Genomic DNA, 20,803 nt, shown 5'->3' on the forward strand with positions numbered 1-20,803 from the left:
GACGCTCTAACCAGTCGGCCACCGCGCCGCCATATATGTGTGTGTGTGTGTGTGTGTGTGTGTGTGTGTGTGTGTGTGTGTGTGTGTGTGTGTGTGTGTGTGTGTGTGTGTGTGTGTGTGTGTGTGTGTGTGTGTGTGTGTGTGTGTGTGTGTGTGTTTGTGTGTGTGTGTGTGTGTGTGTGTGTGTGAAGGGCATCCCATGTAAAAACTGTGCCAAACAAATCATGCAAGTGACTTGCTTTGGCGACCCCTGATGGGTCAAGCTGAAAGTAAAAAGAAATCAACAATAAACATAAAATGATTTCTCCTTTTCAAAATCTTTTCTGACTAGGTGGTTTTGTCTGTCAATTTTGCAAATGAAGATGAACTGGAAACTTCAAAAAGTAATCATTTCTATTTTCTGGGAAACCATTAAAATTATGTAATTCAGTAAAAGCCTCAATCATGCATTCAAAATTAAGTCAATTGGACAATGGTAATTCACCTCATATGACGCTTTTCCCTTGTGTGTTCACTTCAATTGAAATATTCCCTCAGCACCAAAAGAAACACTATTGAGATTGGCTTTATCCTAAAATCATATGGGGTCTCCTCATTGTGGCTCTTGCAACCACAGTCCCCAGTCAGACACAGGACCCAAAGTCCACAGGCCAGTCAACAGGGAGAGGGCTTAAATGTTTGGCACTGATATACAGCCTGGCAGGGATCATTGCAAAGCACTTTTCTATTCAGTGTGGGAGTTGCTTTGTTTTCTAAGAGGCCAAGCCAGAAAACATGGCGATGGCCTTTTTGTTTGACCTGTTTGGCTGAAAGTGATGTATTGTGATAGCCATCTTAACCCCACTTTCCTCTCACTTGCAACGTATTCATGTTGCAATGGTGCTACACCATTGTAGCTAACAAACTAAGTCAGGTCAAGTTGACAGTATTCCAAATGAAATGTGACCTAAACTAACTATGTTTTCAAGACAGTATTTACACTGCTAAGCATTCATATAACTGAAGGCAACTCGAGTAAGGTTGGGATAACCATCTATAGTCTAAGTCCTGGTGTTAGTTGTAGTAGTAGTAGTGGTCAGCCTTAGCTAGTTGTAGTAGTATTCCCCCACCCCCACCACCCTTGCAGATGGAGGGGGTCGGGCCCACCATTCCTCCGTACACCAGTTGACTAACACGCATGTGATATGGTGTTCATCTACTAATAAGTTCCATAGACATGCTATAGGCTTGAATTGCTTCTGCTGAGACAACTAACAATAACACAGGTTATATTAGGATATCTACTCACAGGTTCTTACAGGTGTTTAGACGCTATAAAAGCATCCCTCATCAATAGCACTGCCTTGCTCATTTCCCACATATTGTCCTGTCCTGCCCTTTTTTGTCCTCTCTCATCATGTCCTATTAGTTAGTTATTGCATGTCCTCACCGGGTATGCCCCCTGTCATATACTGTATTCATGTCCAAAAGAAAGTTTGACCAGTCTATACACTTGTCTGTGAAGTCATGAGTCCCAAAGGTTAACACCAATTAATATAATAATGATTTGTTAAATGGCATTATTTTCATATTATATGAACTATCCATCCATCCATTTTCTACCGCTTATCCGAGGTCGGGTCACGGGGGCAGTATCTTTAGCAGGGACGCCCGACTTCCCTCTCCCCAGCAACTTCATCCAGCTCTTCCGGGGGGATCCCGAGGCGTTCCCAGACCAGCCGAAGGACGGAGTTTCTCCAGCGTGTCCTGGGCCGTCCCCGGGTTCTCCTCCCAGTGGGACATGCCCGGAACACCTCACCAGGGAGGCGTCCGCGAGGCATCCGAATCAGATGCCCAAGCCACCTCATCTGCCTCCTCTCGATGTGGAGGAGCAGCGGCTCTACTCTGAGATCCACCCGGATGACTGAGATCTCTAAGGGAGAGCTCGGACACCCTGCGGAGGAAACTCATTTCGTCCGCTTGTATCCGGGATCTTGTTCTTTCGGTCACGACCCACAGCTCGTGACCATAGGTGAGGGTAGGAACGTAGATCGACCGGTAAATCGGGAGCTTCGTCTTCGGCTTAGGATCGATACAAAGTCAGCAACACTGCAGACGCTGCACCGATACGCCTGTCGATCTCCCGTTCCTTTCTTCCCTCACTCGTGAACAAGACTCCAAGATACTTGAACTCCTACACTTGGGGCAGGATCTCATCCCCGACCTGGAGAGGGCACTCCATCCTTTTCCAACTTAGGACCATGGTCTCAGATTTGGAGGTGCTGATTCACATGCCAACCGCTTCACACTCAGCTGCGAACTGCTCCAGTGAGAGTTGGAGGTCACGGCTTGATGAAGCCAACAGAACCACATCATCTGCAAAAAGCAGAGATGCAATACTGAGGCCACCAAACCGGACCCCCTCTACGCCTCTGATGCGTCTAGAAATTCTGTCCATCAAAGTTATGAACAGAATCGGTGACAAAGGGCAGCCTTGGCGGAGTGCAACCCTCACCGGAAACGAGTCCGACTTAGTGCCAGATATGCGGCCCAAACTCTGCCTCCAATTGTACAGGGACCGAACAGCCCATATCAGGGGGTTCGGTACCCCATACTCCCGAAGCACCCCCCACAGGAATCCCAGAGGGACACGGTCGAACGCCTTCTCCAAGTCCACAAAACACATGGACTGGTTGGGCGAACTCCCATGCACCCTCGAGGACCCTGCCGAGGGTGTAGAGCTGGTCCACTGTTTCACGGCCAGGACAAAAACCACACTGCTCCCCCTGAATCTGAGATTCAACTTCCTGACGGACCATCCTCTCCAGCACCCCTGAATAGACCTTACCAGGGAAGAGGAGTGTGATCCCCCTGTAGTTGGAACACACCCTCCGGTCCCCCTTCTTAAAAAGGTTGACCACCACCCCACTCTGCCAATCCAGAGGCACTGTCCCGATGTCCACACGATGTTGCAAAGGCGTGTCAACCAGGACAGCCCTACAACATCCAGAGCCTTGAGGAACTCTGGACGAATCTCATCCACTCCCGGGACCTTGCCACCGAGGAGCTTTTTAACCACCTCGGTGACCTCAACCCCAGAGATAGGCAAGCCCGACTCAGAGAACCCAGACTCTGCTCCCTCATGGGAAGGCGTGACGGTGGAATTGAGGAGGTCTTCGAAGTATTCTCCCCACCGGTTCACAATGTCCCGAGTCGAGGTCAGCAGCGCCAATCCCCCACTATACACAGTGTTGATGGTGCACTGCTTCCCCCTCCTGAGTCGCCGGATGGTGGACCACAATTTCCGTCCGGAAGTCTTTTATATGAGCTATTTGTGCGTTAAGCTTCATTCCATAGTATAATAAACATGAATACAGAATTTGAATATGTTGCATGTTGTTTTAATTTATCGTCAAAGAAGGATCTTTACCATCTGGATGTGATTATCCAATCCATGTGTCTGCTTGGCCAAAACAGCATCTTAAAATTGGCTTCAAAATTGATTTAAAGTCCATCTGTTGTGAGGAAAAGGAAATATTTGTGGCACATCGATGACTATGTCATTTCTGGTTTCACCTTTAGTTTTTGTCAAAATCATTGTGAATTAAAAAGATCCCACAGAAAGGTTTGGGTGATTTCAGGACACAGACAAATATCTTTACCAGTGTTTTACCCAATGGAACGACAAACGCCCACTTGCACTACTTTTCTAAAATTTAAATAAATAATAAAATGGGAGTCTTTAGAAAAGTAAACTGTTTTGGGGATCTTTAAAAAAATGCTGTTGTATGATTCTTACTCTTTCACACACACTTAAAATATTCACAGTGTCTGCCAATACAAATGTTGGTTTTGAATGAAGCTTTTTAAAAATGGCAATGAAAGGTTAATACTGAATAATACTCAAATGGACAATGAGAACACTGGCTGAGTCTGTGAATCTGGATTCACTTCAGCTGGTGATGTCAGGGCTCCTCGGATCAGCAAACCTACTGCAGCTGACCAAACAGGGAGCATGCAGCACTAAGGTTTTCCCACAAAAACCTACACAAGCGCCATCTTTCCTAACCCTCTAATACCGCCACGTCTACTTCCCAAGAAATCAGTACAACTCTGAGTAGTGTTGCATCTCAGTTATTCCCACTGATGGGTGAAATAAACCCAAAACTTTTTTTCTCATCATTTGCTTCTTGTACGTGCCCCAGATATGCTTTGTAAGCCAATTTGGACACCAAAGCTCATGTGGGATGGATTTACATATTGGGAGTCAGCAGAACTGGAATATCTCCCTGCTATCAAAGGAAACCTCCTGATAAATTCATGGCCAACGGTGCCCCGCACTGGGAGGGGGCTACGGCCAAGAGCTGCAGGAAAGAATGAGTCATAATAGGCTTTCCTTTCGTGATCCCACATCAGTATTTACAAACACACACTTTTGCTTGCGTATGCATACTGCACACACGCACACAGTTGTCATCCTCAAGCCAAACAGCTTTATGCTGTGTATGCGAACACTATGTCCACTAACAAGCATTTCTATGCATATGGTCAGGACCACGTCCACTACATAAAAATTATGTCCCAAGATGTGATACAAAGTGAAAACAGATGATCTATAATGACACCATTCAATCAAAAGAACTTCCTCAGACCAGCCTCATTAATGAGCAGCGCGCTGTAATGTCCTCTTGTTTTATCAGCAGAGGCATGTGCGTCTAGACACTGTGAAAACAGCTGCTGGGGTTAAGAGAGTGGATGGCCGAGAGGAATGGCAGACTAGTCCCACAGTTATCACAGTTGGGATTAAGAGGATAAAATTGAAATCAGGAGAGAAATGGCAGGGAAAATAGTAACAAAGAGAACAAAAGAGTGGGAGAAAGGAGGTTAATATGGTTAAGGTCACTTTTTCATTATCTATAATGGTCAAAGAAAGACAGAAGAAGTCCCGGCGTCTGGGTGCCGACTCAGTAGCTGTAACTGGCCACTGACCAGGCCAGTATTTACAGTTTTTAGGCCCCGGTCTGGTGGTTGCTGTATATAGAAACAAAACCACTAGGCCCCATTTACCTCCATAGAATGGAGAGAGACAGCGCAAACAATGCAGCATCAATTACAAGCAGCTTCTTACTCAAATATGGTTCCTCTGCAATAGGATGACAGTTCTGTAAAAAGAAAACTCCAAAAGCAGTGCATCTCGTTATTCTTCGCAACGCTGAATGGATAGTTTTCTCCCAAATTTACTGAAACAAATGCACTTAAAGTATATGGTGCAGATTCAGGAGAAAATACTATGCATGACTGACACTAACAGGAGGGGTTCAGTTTTCCCTTTCTCTTGTTTTATCTACAGTTAGGGTTAGGGATTGCATGGTTTCTCTCAGGTACTCCGCCATCCTTCCACATTCCAAAAACATACATGTTAGGTAAAGTGAAGACTCTAAATTGTCCTTTGGTGTGAATGTGAACGATTATCTGTTTATAGATAGCCTGTGATAAGTGGCGAACAGCCTACAGTGTACCCCGCTTGTTGCACAAAGAACTATTCCTGAATGTGATGTACTTAAACATTCTTAGCAACAAATTTAAGTTGTCAGTCATAAATGTGAATATCAGGTTGTTATTCTAGCTTAATATACAAATTGTAGGAACTAAAAAAAGGCAATAAATAATTTACTCAACCTTGCTGCACTTGAATGTGCTCAACAAAAAGAAAAGTCAATAGTCGTTGCATGTCACTGTTTTCGTCTCTTTTGGCATTAGCCATCCATCCATTTTCTATATTGCTTATCCTGTTCGGGGTCACGGGGGTTTTCCAAGCTTACTTCGGAGAAAGGCGGACTACACCCTGGACAGGCCGCCAGTCAGTCGCAGGGCACATATAGAGATGGACGACCATTCGCATTCACACCGTCAATGAGTAGGAACTAAACCCATGCAGCCTGCAACAACGTCGTACGGATTTAGCGCTACATCATTCGTGACTCCTTCAATGTTAACGGCCACTAACTTGGTAGAAGCATGTGCTGGTGAAAGATGTTTTATCAGGCTAGTAAAAAAAAAGTAATGCACATCAGTAATGTTGTTATGACATTGACAATGTTATGACTATGACAACAGCAGTCCATATTACAATTATATTTGTTATTAGTTGACAATTTTAATTTCGCAACTACTGCATTTTTGTGTAGAGGCAAACTGAAGTAATTTTTTAACATGTATTTTGAAAATGTTTATAGTGTTGATTTATTGTCAGTGTCAGACAAAACTTCCAGCAGCTGCAGCATGTGTCACAACATTATACATGGTGGAGTGGAGGCGAAGGCAGGTGGACCCAAGCACACGGAAGCAGGAAAATGCTATTTGTTCCCTAAAAACGGGTTGTTGGCGATAATCAAATGTCCAAACAAATTTGAGACAATCGGCGCACAGGGAAACCAAGAAACAGATTCAACACACAAGGCCAGAGACATGTTCCAACTCTCTCCTCCTCTGCTCCACATTCACACAAACCTGAGCCATGTTTTCTAATTAGACACATTAACATTGACATTAACATTAACCCCGTGTGCCCTAATGTTATGTTCCTTTTGGTTTCCATCCAATGGCTTTCTCTCTCCCACTGTCTGCTGTATCTAATAAATATGCAATATTATGTACCTCTACTCTTGATTTAGTTTTCGTTTTTTTGCTTTGTTTGTTTGTTTTTTTAAATAGGCCTTAAACTCACCTGTGCTGAAGGATATTTCTCCCACTTTTGTTTAAGCACTTGTTTCACTGACTAATCACCTTTTCAGAATCAGAATCATCATTATTTGCCAAGTATGTCCAAAAAACACACAAGGGATTTGTCTCCAGTAGTTGGAGCCGCTCTAGTACGACAACAGACAGTCAATTGACTTTTTGGTTTCCCTTTATTTTTCTGTGCTGAAACCCACATGAATCTGCCTTTTTTAGCCCAAATAATGTCTCAGATATTTCAACCAATTCATCTGACCTACTTTGTGATGTTCAGTAAAGACATCACTTCTGATAATGAATCTGGACACACTTTAACCTAATTTAACCTGTTTTGTACAGGTTAAATTAGACACTGTACACTGTCCACTGTAGTTCCATCATAATTGCAAGCAATTCTACTGTATATACTGCTAAGTTTGTTTGTTTGTTGCCAATCAATTAATCAATCAAGTTTTATTCATATACCACTTTTCATACATAAAAAATGCAACCCAAAGTGCTTCACAGAGTTAAAAACATATATATATTTTTTTTCAATTCCGTTTCAGATCTTAATCTACAACAAGTTCAACACATTCACAAATGATGACAACATGCAAGACACAATGAGAAGTATGAGTTTCTTTATAATGTATTTTCAGAACCTTTTTACCTTTTTTATTTTGCTGCATTGTAGTTATGATTCTCTGTATATCTGCTACATAACTCTAAAATAGACAATAAAGCTTCTTAAATCTTTTTTTTCCCAGTATACTGTATATTCTACTGTAGGCAGAAAAGTGGATTGGTTGTTAGCACATCTGTTTTACAGTGGATGGTTCTAATCTTGGCTCAGGTCCCTCTGTATGGACTTTGTATCGTCTCCCTGTGCTTGTGTGACTTTTCTCTGGGTACTCTGGCTTCCTCCCACGATACAGAAACATCCATGTTAGGTTAATTGAATACAGTAATTTGGCCATAGGTGTGAATGTGAGTGTGAATGGTTGTTGTTGTTGTCATGTCAATCCAGTCTACCAATCCAGTGTTCCTCAGGCCCAAACTCATCTGTGATAGGCTCATGGTGACCCCCTAATTAGGGCAAGCTGTTCATCAGACGAATGGCTGGATCCCTTGAGGTGACATCAAGCAAAGAATCAGAGTGTAAAGGGAGAAGGAGTGAGAGGGATAACTGGACTGGAACTGTTACGGTAACTGAAACCATCAAGAGGCATGGAGTTTAGCTTAACATAATGTGTTTTCCAATGTCCAACCCTGGGTGCTGTCAGATAAATGCTGTTTTTGAGTCTCGTCTTCTTTGAACTCTAATGCTTTCATCTCTGCTCCTTTACTCATTTAGTTCAATAAGCCTGGTAGTTTTCATGCAATCATGCTGACGGCAAAGCAGACAGACAGACGGTGACTGCTGGTGAAAACCTTCCTCGCTGAGGATGCAGGGGTGAGGAATAAAATAAATGCAGTCATTCATGCCAGAATGGACATTTATGTGTGTTTACTCATGCTTACTATTGTATGCGTTTGATCTGCCAAACAACCACCACCATAAAGCTGAATCCAGATGGACTAGTTCGAACACAAATAGTGACCCTTCCAGTCTCCCCCAAAAATATCTTCACCCATATTTTTTCCTTGGCCCTCTATTCATCCATCCATCCATTCTCAACACCGCTTAGCCTCGTTAGGGTCACAGGGTACTGGAGCCTATCCCAGCAGACTTCGGGCGAAAGGCGGACTACACCCTGAACTGGTCGCCAGTCAGTCGCAGGGCGCATATAGACATGGACAACCATTCGCACTCACATTCACACCGTCACTAAGTGGGAACTGAACCCACGCTGCCTGCACCTAAGTCAGGCGAGTGTACCACTACACCATCAGGGACTCCCCTCTATTCATCACTTGGCTTTTTTTCTGGGAAGCACTTAGGCATACAGCGAGGGAGACGTGTGGGCATGGCTTCCATACGTCATCAATTTACTGATGACATATCTTGCTATCATACCATAAGGATGACACAGGATCTGTGTCAGTGTCACTTATCCAAATAATACACCCATTTACAGTCTCTTCACCAATGCTATCTGATTACAGGGTCAAGTTCTGCAGGTTGGGGTTACCAGTTTCACATTGGGGTCTATTTCATACTTCTTTTTTCTTGATGGCCGTAACAATTCTACATGCTATTGTAATATTGATTTTTGTGTGCAGGCCAGTTTTAGTTTGTGTTTATACAGTATTTTGCATGTTTATAACATGGTAGGTCTTTCTTACCAATTAGCAAGCAACTTGTCCGCAAGTTCAATTAAAAAAAAAAATTTAATAGTGCTTATAAATATCGATCCCCACCATTGTGAAAACATTACCTTGTGGTGCTTAGACTTTGTGGTATAAAAATGATGACACTATACTATTTAAAACATGAAAGCCTAAAAAATAATACATATACAGGAGAACCTTGATTTAATTGACTAATAGAGGGCAAGGGTCATCTCTGCCACAGGTTTGTGACGGGAGCGCGGCTGGCTCGGCCGGAGCTGAGTAGCGTGGAGTGGAGAAGGCGACGGGGCTTGAGAAACTCAATGCTTGCCAGAGTGCCTACCGCCTCTGTTGCCGCCAGAGCGGAGTTCCAAATCCTTTTACAGAGCAAAATTTGCAGTCGGCTAACAAAGTATTACCATCCGTGTTTACTTTAAAGTATCTCCACACAGCTGACATGGTTTATTCTCCACCTGCCTGGAAGGTATATGTCAGGCTGTTAAAATCGTAATATCTGAGTTTTTATTTTATTTTTTTGGGTGGGGGGGTACAGACGTACATTATCAGCACTAATACCAATACTGGTATTGGTGCAATCTTAACTATAAGTAACTATAAATCTTGCAACTAATTTGGCCTGATAATTCTGGAAGAAGACTGCAATGCAATTTATTATATTTATTCATTGCAATGCAATATTTCGTGACGTCAGAATACGAATCTATAGCATAAGCCTTATTATCATGATTACTTTTCTCTCCGTGTTTCTTTCAGTGAGACTGGTTTTTGAAAAATTCCAAATATTCAGGGAATCATGTTTTCTGGAACTGTCAACTGGCTATTTAGCTAAAAATTTACCACCCATCACAAAGTGTTTTCAGTCCAACTTCTATAAAGCACAGGAAACTGTTGGGCATGGATGTCACAAAAGGCACCATCAATCATTAGTATGGTTAAATAGAAACAATGCCTCAACCTACAAATGTTTCAGAGCCCCAAAGGAAGTGCAGGCTAAAGAGTCAGAGAGCAAATGTTGCTCATAAGTCATTTTGTACAGATTGCTAAGTATACGAAACTTGACCACGTTAAATGATCAAGAGCCATCTTCGCCAAACCTGAAGTCTTAATAAAATCTATACCTGACGTTGTTGGAGGACAGACCTGTTACGTAAGAAGACAATGTTAAGTTTACTTTTAGATTATCTAGTAACTTCATTGTGGTGTCAACTTCTTGCCAACTCTTCAGCTTGTCATGTTGTCGTCATACGTGGAGGATACATAAAAACTAGGGTTGGGAACGTTTAACCGATGCGACCTGGTATCCGAAAAGGCAAGAGATATGACTGTATCGGCAGCAGACTAGACTATTGATACAAAATCCGCCAGGAATCCTTAGATACATCGGTTGTAGGACTCTGGATCACATCGCGAGGCTAGGAATCCATTGCCTGAGGCTTTACTGTTTTCATCTCGTAAAACAAGTGCAAAAGGTCTTGCGCAGTGATCTGCAGGTAACGTTACCTTTACAACCAAACAGAGTGCTTGTGTGCAGTGGTGGTTCTGGCTTGAATGGCACGATGTGTAAGAGGGCGTCTTGCACATCGTCTGGCTCTTTAAATATTTAAATAATTATTGGATATTTTTAAAAAAGTGTATGTATATATATATATATATATATATATATATATATATATATATATATATAAATGATTTTAGCTAATGGCTGCAATATAAAGAGTTAAAAATTTAAGGGGGTCTGAATACTTTCCGTACCCACTTTATATTTCTGAAGTCGCTCACTCTGAGCTTTGCACTATGCTTCCATTTTCTTTAGCCAACTTGCTTCCTAAATGGAAGTTGTGTATGCTACCCTTGGGTCAAATTCTTCAGAACCTCAATATTGACTATCATAGCTATACATAGTTATATCTAGCAGTGTCTCCATGACTTTGAGGTGTTGTGTCACTGTCTAAAATACATAAATAACTGGATGAGCCAAAACTTTCTTTGATTAAACAACAACAAATCCAAGATAATTGTTTTTTGCAGTAAAGAAAAGAGGATTCCTGTTAGTAAATACCTGGAATCGCTCTCTTTAAAGACCATGGAACAAGTCTGCAACCTTGGTGTGTTGATGGACTCCGACCTGACTTTCAACATTCATATAAAATCAATCACTAAAACAGCCTTCTACCAGCTGAAGAACATATCCAGAGTGAAGGCTTGCATGTGCCAAGCAGGCCAGAAGAAGCTCATCCATGCAAGTAGGCTTGACTATTGTAACGGTCTTCTGATTGGACTCCCTCAACAGAGCGTTAAACAGCTGAAGCTCATTCAGAAGGCTGCAGCTCGGATTCTAACCAGAAGCAAGAGATCAGAACATATTATTCCACTTCTAAAGTCTCTACACTGGCTCCCAGTAAGCTTTAGAATTGACTTTAAAGTTCTGCTACTGGTCTATAAATCACTCAACGGTTTAGGTCCTCCCCTCCTTGAGCCGTCACCTTATCGTGGTGGAGGGGTTTGTGTGTCCCAATGATCCTAGGAGCTAAGTTGTCTGGGAGTTTATGCCCCTGACAGGGTCAACCATGGCAAACAGGTCCTAGGTGAGGGACCAGACAAAGAACGGCTCAACGACCCCTTATGATGAAAACAAAAAATGGACACAGGAGGTGGGACTCGAAGGCTCGAGAAGCTCGGTCATCCCAGAGGATCTCAGAGTAGAACCACTGCTCCTCCACATCGAGAGGAGCCAATTGAGGTGGCTGGGGCACCTTATTCCGATGCCTCCAGGACGCCTCCCCGGTGAGGTGTTCCGGGCACGTCCCACCGGGAGGAGACCCCGGGGACGACCCAGGACACGCTGGAGAGACTACATCCTTCGGCTGGCCTGGGAACGCCTTGGGATCCCCCTGGAAGAGCTGGATGAAGTGGCTGGGGAGAGGGAAGTCTGGGAGTCCCTGCTAAAGCTACTGCCCCCGCGACACGACCTCGGATAAGCGGTAGAAAATGAATGGATGGATGGATGGATGGATGGATGGATGGATAGATGGTTTAGGTCCAGAATTCATTAAAGACATTCTAATGGATTACAAGTCCAGTAAGGCTCTGAGATCTGCTCACTCAGATCAGATAACAAAGCACAAGTCCAAAGCAAACATGGTGAAGCAGCTTTTAGCTGCTATGCTGCAGGCAAATGGAATAAGTTGCCATCAGAATAGAATTCAGCTCCAAGTGTCAATGTCTTTAAGTCCAGGTTAAAAATTATTTTTTTCTCATGCTTTTTAGAACATTTCCACTTTTAAATTATCTTTCCTGCACCGTATGTTGTTTTAAATTTGATTTGTTCTCTCTTTTTTAAATTATTTTTAAGCTGATTTTTATTTTTCTCTTTATTTTAAAGCACATTGAGTTACATTGTGTATGAAATGCTCTACAGTATATAAATACATTTGCTTTGCATTATTATTGTAGAAATATACAATGTGTTTATCATTTACCATTCTAAGCTCCAATCATTTAGAAAGAAATTTAGAACTCCATCACATAACCTATGACAGATGGTAGTTGTAAAGTTATTAATAAACACAACCCATAAATCTAGTGCAAATGTGTAATCAAGAGGTTCCAATATAAAATCAATAAAAAAAAAACAGGATTTCCTTTCACCTCAACCAATACTATGACTGCATCTGTGATCAAAAAGCAAGCACCATAGGATGATGCTGTTATCCTCTTACTGTCATGAGTCATGCTATCTTGGCCACACTGGCAATACAAAGGTGTACTATTACCCAAAATTGTCTTCAAATCCTCATCCTGAGCAAACATGCAATAGCTGACCTGCTCAAATCAGAAAGTGTCCACTTGTGAATGCACAGACAAGTTTGTTGGTCAAATAGCCTTGAAAGGTGAGCTGCTGTTGACTTAGGGAGGGCAGCCTTGAGAGGGTGGAGGTAAGGGCCATATGTAGCACTCCTCAAATGCAGCTGATCCTTTTAAGATGGCCTTTTCATCCTCCTCAGTCCTGGTCCCTTCGGAGTCTGAGTGTTCCTGGGAAAGTGTCCAAGTCTCACAAGAATCCTCAACTCTCTCAACCTTCGAGTCTAAACATTGACTAAAGACCTTAATAAAGACCAGTAGTGCTTAAGCACTCAGTGCCCCTGTTCAGGTGAGAACTAACAGATTTGTCAATGAAACTGTCAAGTGTATTAGTGGCTAATTATATCTATCTCTCCATACATTTTCTACAATTTATCATATTCAGGATACAGAAAAGCTTGGGGGAGGACATGTTGAACATGTCCCCTGCACTTTTTCAGAATACTTTTTTTTTACCATCCAAAAACAATGTTACACAGTAATCAACAAAGACTCGACAAAGCACTCGGCCGACACCCGCTAATTACAGCAGTGCATTGATCTCGTTATGAGGAAATCCACTCTTGTTCTTGGCAGGACATGCCCTGCTGCTTGGCTCCTGGATTGCGGGAAGGGCAGGCTACGCAGATGAAATGAGAACCATTCAAAATATGCATTACATTTGTACAAAATAAGAACAATCATAGGCTCCAGCACGCCCGCGACCCTAGTGAGGATAAGCGGTACAGAAAATGGATGGATGGATGGATGTTTGCTTTGGTTAAGGTTAGGGTTATGGGTGGTTTAGGGTATGTTAGGGTTAGTGGGATTCATAGAAGTGTCGCCACACTGAAGTTACATCCTTCTTTCCCTGTCTAGAAGCAGTAGGGGGTGTCCCACAGGGATAAGGCGGCCAATCATGTTGCATTGGCGCATGTCCTGCAGCCAGTTTTATTTGAGCAGGGCGTGTTCTAGGCAGGACTGTCTTCAAATGACACTTGACTTTGACTTTATGTCACAAGTTTCCCAATCCCTGTTGAAAAATTCACAATTATCTTTATGAGGCAGCCGTCACTATAGATATGAAGAATAGGTAGGGACTGTGTACCTACGATGGAAAGCTACTGGGGGCAAAAAATTCCATTTTTGTGGACGGTATGAAAATCAAAATACCAAGGATGCCTGCACATTGTGCTGCATACGGTGGCACACAGCGTCGTAAAATCGGAACAAGGGAACTTGGAATAACCCCTCACAGGTAAAAAACAAAAAAAAATGTTAGGGCTCTTCTTTTAAATGTTCTCCATTGATAAGACACACGCTTTGGCGTAGACAAAAAATGTGAGCCTTATGAAAATCGGTTGCAAAATGAGCAAACTCATATTTATTTGCCCCAACCAACATGTCCGCCACGTAGGCAGGAAACTTACCTGGGCTGCTACAGCATACTGGCGTATCTAGTAAGTAGTATTGCTGTTAGTGCGCTTAGTAGAACATTTTAGAGCTCGAGGCACAGCGCCGCGACGGCAAACACCCTGCCTTGAGCATCGCTGCGCAACTTTGCCGACAGCGCACTGCGCCTTGGTAGGCGCAGTGTGAAAATGTGGTACCTATTTTACAAAACACTGTGTGTGTCTTGTCCTCCGTCAAACCCCTGAGACTGACTTACCGACCCCCTGTGGTTGGATTGAACCCAGGTTTAGTACCACTGCCTTAGAAGTAGCTATAACGTGCCCAATAAAGATTTTATTTATTTATTATTGTGGATGGTATACATTTTCAAAGACAAATAATCATGAATAAAACCAATTTATTTTACACCTGGTCAAAGTACTACAGAACTGTGAAGAAACAATAATAGGCCCATTCACCAAGACTTTGAGGTAACTACTGTATAGGCTCGTGACGTATTCTAACCGGAGCATGCATTTCAAATCTATTGTAAATGTCTCCTGGACTCTAGAGTGGGTGTGGCTATCAGGTCAGTCAACCTCAATCTCTTAGTTGTCTCACTACATTTTCATTGTTTGTGTCACAATTAATTGAATACACAGTGCTTCAGTAGTCACAACTCCAGGCAGTGAGAGCAATAACATACTCTATGTGATGTTCTCCCAAAAACATAAATACCGAACACTCCTTTTGAAGTAATCCAATTACAGTGATTTATTCTTATGTCAGTCTACATTTATGAGACGCTACAAAACATCTCAATCAACACAGCATCAGCCACACTGCTGCAATCTTTTGTGGCCTTGTCCAATACTGAAACTAAATACTGTCTGAAATCCTTGCATCTGTGTCTCTTAAGAGAGTCCAAGACCTGCATCACTCGAATATTCTAAACAAAAAAAGCATTGAGGAAAAAAAGAAAGGTGGAATGCTTGAGAAGCGCTTCAGAGGAAGGCGATGAGGCTTAGAGTGTCTTGTCTCCCTGTGTCTTTTTGAACAAGGCTAATGGCTTCGCTGTTGTCCTCACATGAATGAGGACTGACTTACAAAAAGACAAAAATCTGACCTGGGGAGTTTGTACTATTTGGATGAAGTCTTTGCTTGTGTGAACAGTTGAATTGATAGACAGATCATATTACTTCTATCTGTAGGCCAGCCTGTGTCTGCTATTAAAACTAATGTACTGTACATATATGTCAACATGCTTTCGTTTCATGTTATGTTGTGCCCGATATACTGTGATTTACCTAAGATTTGGGTGTCGGTTATTGGGGGGAAACGAGGATGTGCTTTCTTTCTGGTCGACACACCCCACTCCTTCAGAGGAATGTCTGACCACCGGCAACCAATGTTAACAACTTAAAACACTTGGCTACACCTGGGACAACCCACATGCTCATATGAAAGCACATTTACACTAAGCACTGTAGTCCATTGAGTGAGGTGTGGGTTGACAAGTCCCACTGCTCTGGGTCAACAGTTTGCATTATCACCATCCATCCATCCATCCATCCATTTTCCGTACACCTTCTCCTCACTAGAGTCGCGGGCGTGCTGGAGCCTATCCCAGCGATCTTCGGGCGAGAGGCGGGGTACACCCTGAACTGGTCGCCAGCCAATCGCAGTTTCATTATCACCAGTGGAAGTAATTCCTGGTGAAAGAAGGCCTCCACCAAAGCTGCATGTGTCATCGATCGTGTTCACTATCTCTGTGGACATAATTTCTAGGCATAGGGCTAGAAGGCGTGGAGGACATTCACTTTTGTGGCTTGACAATCTCATCTCTACAATTTGCCGATGATGTGATCCTGTTGGCTTCATTCAATGGGGGATCTACAGCTGCACCCCAAATCTGAAGCCATGGTCCTCAGTGGGGAAAACGTAACTGGCTCCCTCTGGATTTGAAGTAAAAAGTAAGTAACTCAGAGTTGAACTCACAATTGAGGGAATCTTTTGTCCCACTCACCTTCACAGGTCTGAACGAGGTCGAAGTTCCATATATAGGATGACCTTTAAAAAAAACAAAAAAATCACTTCCACAAGATCATGTCTTTGCAAATTGCTCTGAGAAGATTGATACCAACCCTCCAGTGCTTCCTGCTTTCACTCCCCATTTCAGAAATGAAACATTCCTCAGAGTTTCACCGTATGTGAAATCACTGGAATGGAGACTGCAATTGCCGAACATGTCTCGATCCAAACATTCGATGTTTCAGCCAAAGTTATTTTTCCTTTGCAGATTTGGTAAGTCGGCAAATTTACTGTATGTTGTTTGTTCATAGACTTGTGCATGCTGGCCATGTGTAAAGGAAAATTCAGTCCTGGTGAATAATCTGAGGGCAATAGTTGATGAATGTCGCAGCCAAACCAAAGTAACAAACATGAGAGTCTAATGATTTCCAGTTGCTGTAGTGGCTAATCAGGACTTGTGGTATTTAGCATACGTCACGTCTTCAGTGCCAAACCAGATACACTAGTTTTAAGACTCTTAATTCAAGTATTTCATCTAACAAGGTAATCAGAACAAACATTTTTTTCATTATATATATAAATCTGCTTTTTGCAACAATTCTTCCACAGTTGTCATACATTGACTTGATTTCTTTCCGTGAATGTTTCTCTTAAAAGTCATCAAATGCCTTATTTTTTCTTATGGGCCTAAGTATATACATTCAGAATTTATATCATCTCTTGTCAATTATTAATGGAATTTTCTATATCTATGCGGGGTCAGATCACAATGTCAAATCAAAACACTTAATCAGATCTGGAGTTAATATTTGGCTGCAATTTAAATTTTCCGATTCTTTTGTCAGCGCGCATCTAAGCAATTAGATGGATTTTGCTGCAGATAGAATGTATAAATGTCATCTTTTTAAGTAACATTTTTTTTTTAAATCACAGATCTTGACTATTAAACAGGCCTACAAGCAGCTGTCCCAGCTCTCTGCACCCTTTATTACTCGATGCACTAGTTATGGGCATCTACAGTACAGTACATAGTCAGTAGATGGGGATCTGTAGGTCGGTGACACCCAACACTCAGTTCAGCATTTCAGGTGAAACAGCATCCCAGATTTGCTGCTATAAGCGTTTTTATAGAGGTTGTTGTTGTTATTTTTCAAAGCAGTAGCAGGCGGAACCAGCGTCAGAGACGTAGTGAGGGCTGCGATTCACACAGATGCCTCATTAATGTGTGATCAAGCACAGAGACAGAGGACGTCTGTGGAGCGTGGCCAGCGCTCTCGTCCTCACCACAGAGAACCCTTTCTATACCTCGCAACCCACTTCATCTCTTTATTGCACAGAAAGCACACACAAAACACATCTATTATATCCAGTTCCCCCTCTGGAGAGGGAGGAGGCAAAGTTAACCAAAGAGCGATGTGAAGCTGTGGCCACATACACTGCCCAGTGTGCATGTATAGTGTGTGTGCAGAGATTAAAAGGAAATCATAGCCTGTCAAATTGAGGATAGGCTGTTTTCAGCGCTGCTTCCCTCAGCATCAATTAGCAGGTTGTGCTGTGACTGGCTCCTCTTAAGGTTGAAGTGGACTTGACCTGGGTGAGGTAAACACACCTCATCCCCAGGGCTCGCTGAAATCAGATGGAGGGCAACAATGTGCCACTGCCTGAGCCACAGAGGCCCGCCTGTGCCTGGCCACTAACATGCTTTAGTAGTCATTTCCGACCTGCTACTCCAATTTCCTCAGGCCCAGTTCAGGCACAGCACTGACAGTGGAGGCTTCACCTGGCTGCAAAGGATGCATTTTTTTTTTTACCCATTACTCAAAACCCTGAGCAGTTGTCACAGCCGCTGAGGAGGTTTTGATTTGACAGAGCCACCTCCCAGCAAAAGCAAATATGGCTATGAAACGCCAGCATAATTAAGAATAAAACATATAAAGACTAGTACAAAATGATGATCAATCCCAGTCAACATTAAAAATTGTGAGCTCAGTCGAATGGCCAACTTTTAAGTGGGATTAAAAGCATAAAATGTGGATATAACATTCACTTTCAAGACTGCACGAAGAAACACTGAGCCAGTAAAAGTAGAGGAGAGGCTCGTTTTTCTTTTGACACAAAAGCCTCAATCCTAGAGCAAGGGTCATAAAAGGTTTCTATTAAAAGAGACAAAACAGCATGTAACATCCGAAGTGGTAAACCAACCAGCCTTCTACATGAATTAGGTCAAGCTATCAAGCACTGTTTAAGAGCATTCTTGAACAGTGGGTTCATTCATGGCCCTGGAGTGTAAATTGAGATGTAAACAAACAGTTTACAGGACCAGAACGTAGGAATATCCAGTTTGACCTCTACTCCAAACATTCAGACTTATAGTTTAATGGGAAAACTGTTCCAAATCAAATCACTTGGGCAAATATGGATTTATATAAGGCCAGATGAACTCTTAATGTGTTTTATCCACCTGTTTTATTGCATGTTTTCAGTTTACACAAAAATAAACACCTAAATGTAGAAAAGCAATACTTTTCCTTCTCCAAGTGCAAGGGTTAAAAAAAAAACATGGGGCAATTACTGCTGTATATACAGTACACAGTAGGAAACTAGGAGCATTGAGAATGGAGGAGAGAATTCAAATTTAGTAGCAAGTGGAAAGTGAAAATGATAGACCATCTCAAATGCAAGACGATACCATTGATGTGAAGTGTGAACAACTGTCACTTGATGGGTGAGAATTACTTGCGACGATTACTTTGTGTGTTGTATATATCTTTAGTTGAATAGAAAATTATACTTGACGTAAGACAAATCACAATTGTTACCCAATGTTCCACTAAGGAGCGGTTTCTGATATGGGCAATATGGGCAATCTGCAGGCATTTACCTGAATGGCATTTACCTACCTTCTGCCACGAAGCATTACAGTGATCAGTTTTAACAAAACAAGACTACCCAAATGTATCTAATCTGACTATTTAAACTTTGTTACTTGTTGCGCCACATGTAGAATTTAAAAATATAGTTGCATCGGACAATAGGATTTTAAATTAGTTGGTGAGAGGTCAGCTAGAGACTGTTGTCCTTCGTAATGCAATATGGTCACCATAGATATACAGTAATAGAAACCGGGTCAACAATTGACCACCATCTATTTGTCCAAGTCCTAGCACTTAATATTTGCATAACTGATTGAAAATGTGCATTGTGTTTAGATGGCATATAAATTACAAGAAAATCATCAGTGAGAGCTAGTGTCTCAAAAAATAAATTCCGTTCGGCATAAATCCAAGAACATGACTTCCACTTGATTACCACCAAAATGAAATCCATCAAGTTTCCTGCTAACTGTAACACTGCGGGCACACCTGGAGAACAATTGCAGTCCTAATGTGTTCTTATTAGCCGTAGCATGTGAGCAGGCGGCTCACCTCACTCACAACACTGGACTCACTTTAGTTCTGGAACATAAACAAAAAGGGTTCATTTGCAACATTTGGTGGTTTAAGGATTGGAGTCATTAACTGTAAACAAACGGGGCTCTGTGCAGATAAACAGATCAGCACCACTCACACTCTGGCTTGTTTGAGCTCCACTGTTTTAACGTATCACTTCAATCCCGGCAGCTCCTTTAACGGACTTGTACAACTGACCGACCATAGCTGCAATCTACCATGAATGCCATGTTTTTATCACCATTGGTTTGTCTGTTCATCTCTGCCCTCCCTGTTAGACCACCACATGTATGGCGAAATCACACGAGCTTGCCTGTGTGTGGGTACCTCCTAATACGGTTGTGTCCAAGCCTTTTCCTTCAAGGGCCGCAAGAATGGAAGGATGCCAAGGGCCCGCTTTGAAAATCTTTTGGCTTTATTAAAATCATGCTAAAATCAATCACTCAAACAATTATATTTTGTTTATACACTGTATTATAGTTATTGTAAAAAAAAAAAAAAAAAATGAAAATAAAAAAAATAAATAAAAAATAAAAAAAATGCTACGTTACAGATTTCTGCTAAAGGTGATGAGCCCAACAGTTTAAGATTTTTCAACATTTTGGGGTGGCCAGCAGCCATGTATCCTTCTGGAATAGATTCACCCTGCACTGAACGGGAGCCGAATACCCCCTCCACATTCAGGACCAAAACAAGAGCAACCCATAGTAAGATGACCATTGTTAAAGTAGTTACTTGAGTATCATTAATGCGATATATTCACAAATCAAGTGGAGAAAACTATATTTGCTTCTGAAACTGAATCATCTTATTTGAATTAACCCATCAATTTTTTTTTAAACCCACACTTTCAAGCTGCTCAACTCCATTCCTTTTTAAACTAGCATTGTGGGCCATGTCAAATGTAAGTTTTAGGATATGGCGCAGACTGTTGAAAATTGTACGGCGGGCCACAGATGGCCCACGGGCCACAGTTTGGACACCAGTGTCTTAATGAATAAGCACCAGACAACATTTGGAATAGTGAATAGTCTTGTTTTGTGTGTGTGTGTGTGTGTGTGTGTGTGTGTGTGTGTGGTCAGTCAGCACCACGGACAGAG

At 42.2% G+C, this 20,803-nt stretch overlaps 1 protein-coding gene across 2 annotated transcripts in view; it reads right to left on the reverse strand.

The window, feature by feature from the left end:
* The window catches only part of me1 (malic enzyme 1, NADP(+)-dependent, cytosolic), an 86,042-nt gene that overhangs the window by 64,085 nt on the left and 1,154 nt on the right, over positions 1-20,803 (reverse strand). The window lies entirely within an intron of this gene.

This window comes from Phyllopteryx taeniolatus, chromosome 6 (assembly GCF_024500385.1).
Source record: "Phyllopteryx taeniolatus isolate TA_2022b chromosome 6, UOR_Ptae_1.2, whole genome shotgun sequence".
NCBI lineage: Eukaryota > Metazoa > Chordata > Actinopteri > Syngnathiformes > Syngnathidae > Phyllopteryx > Phyllopteryx taeniolatus.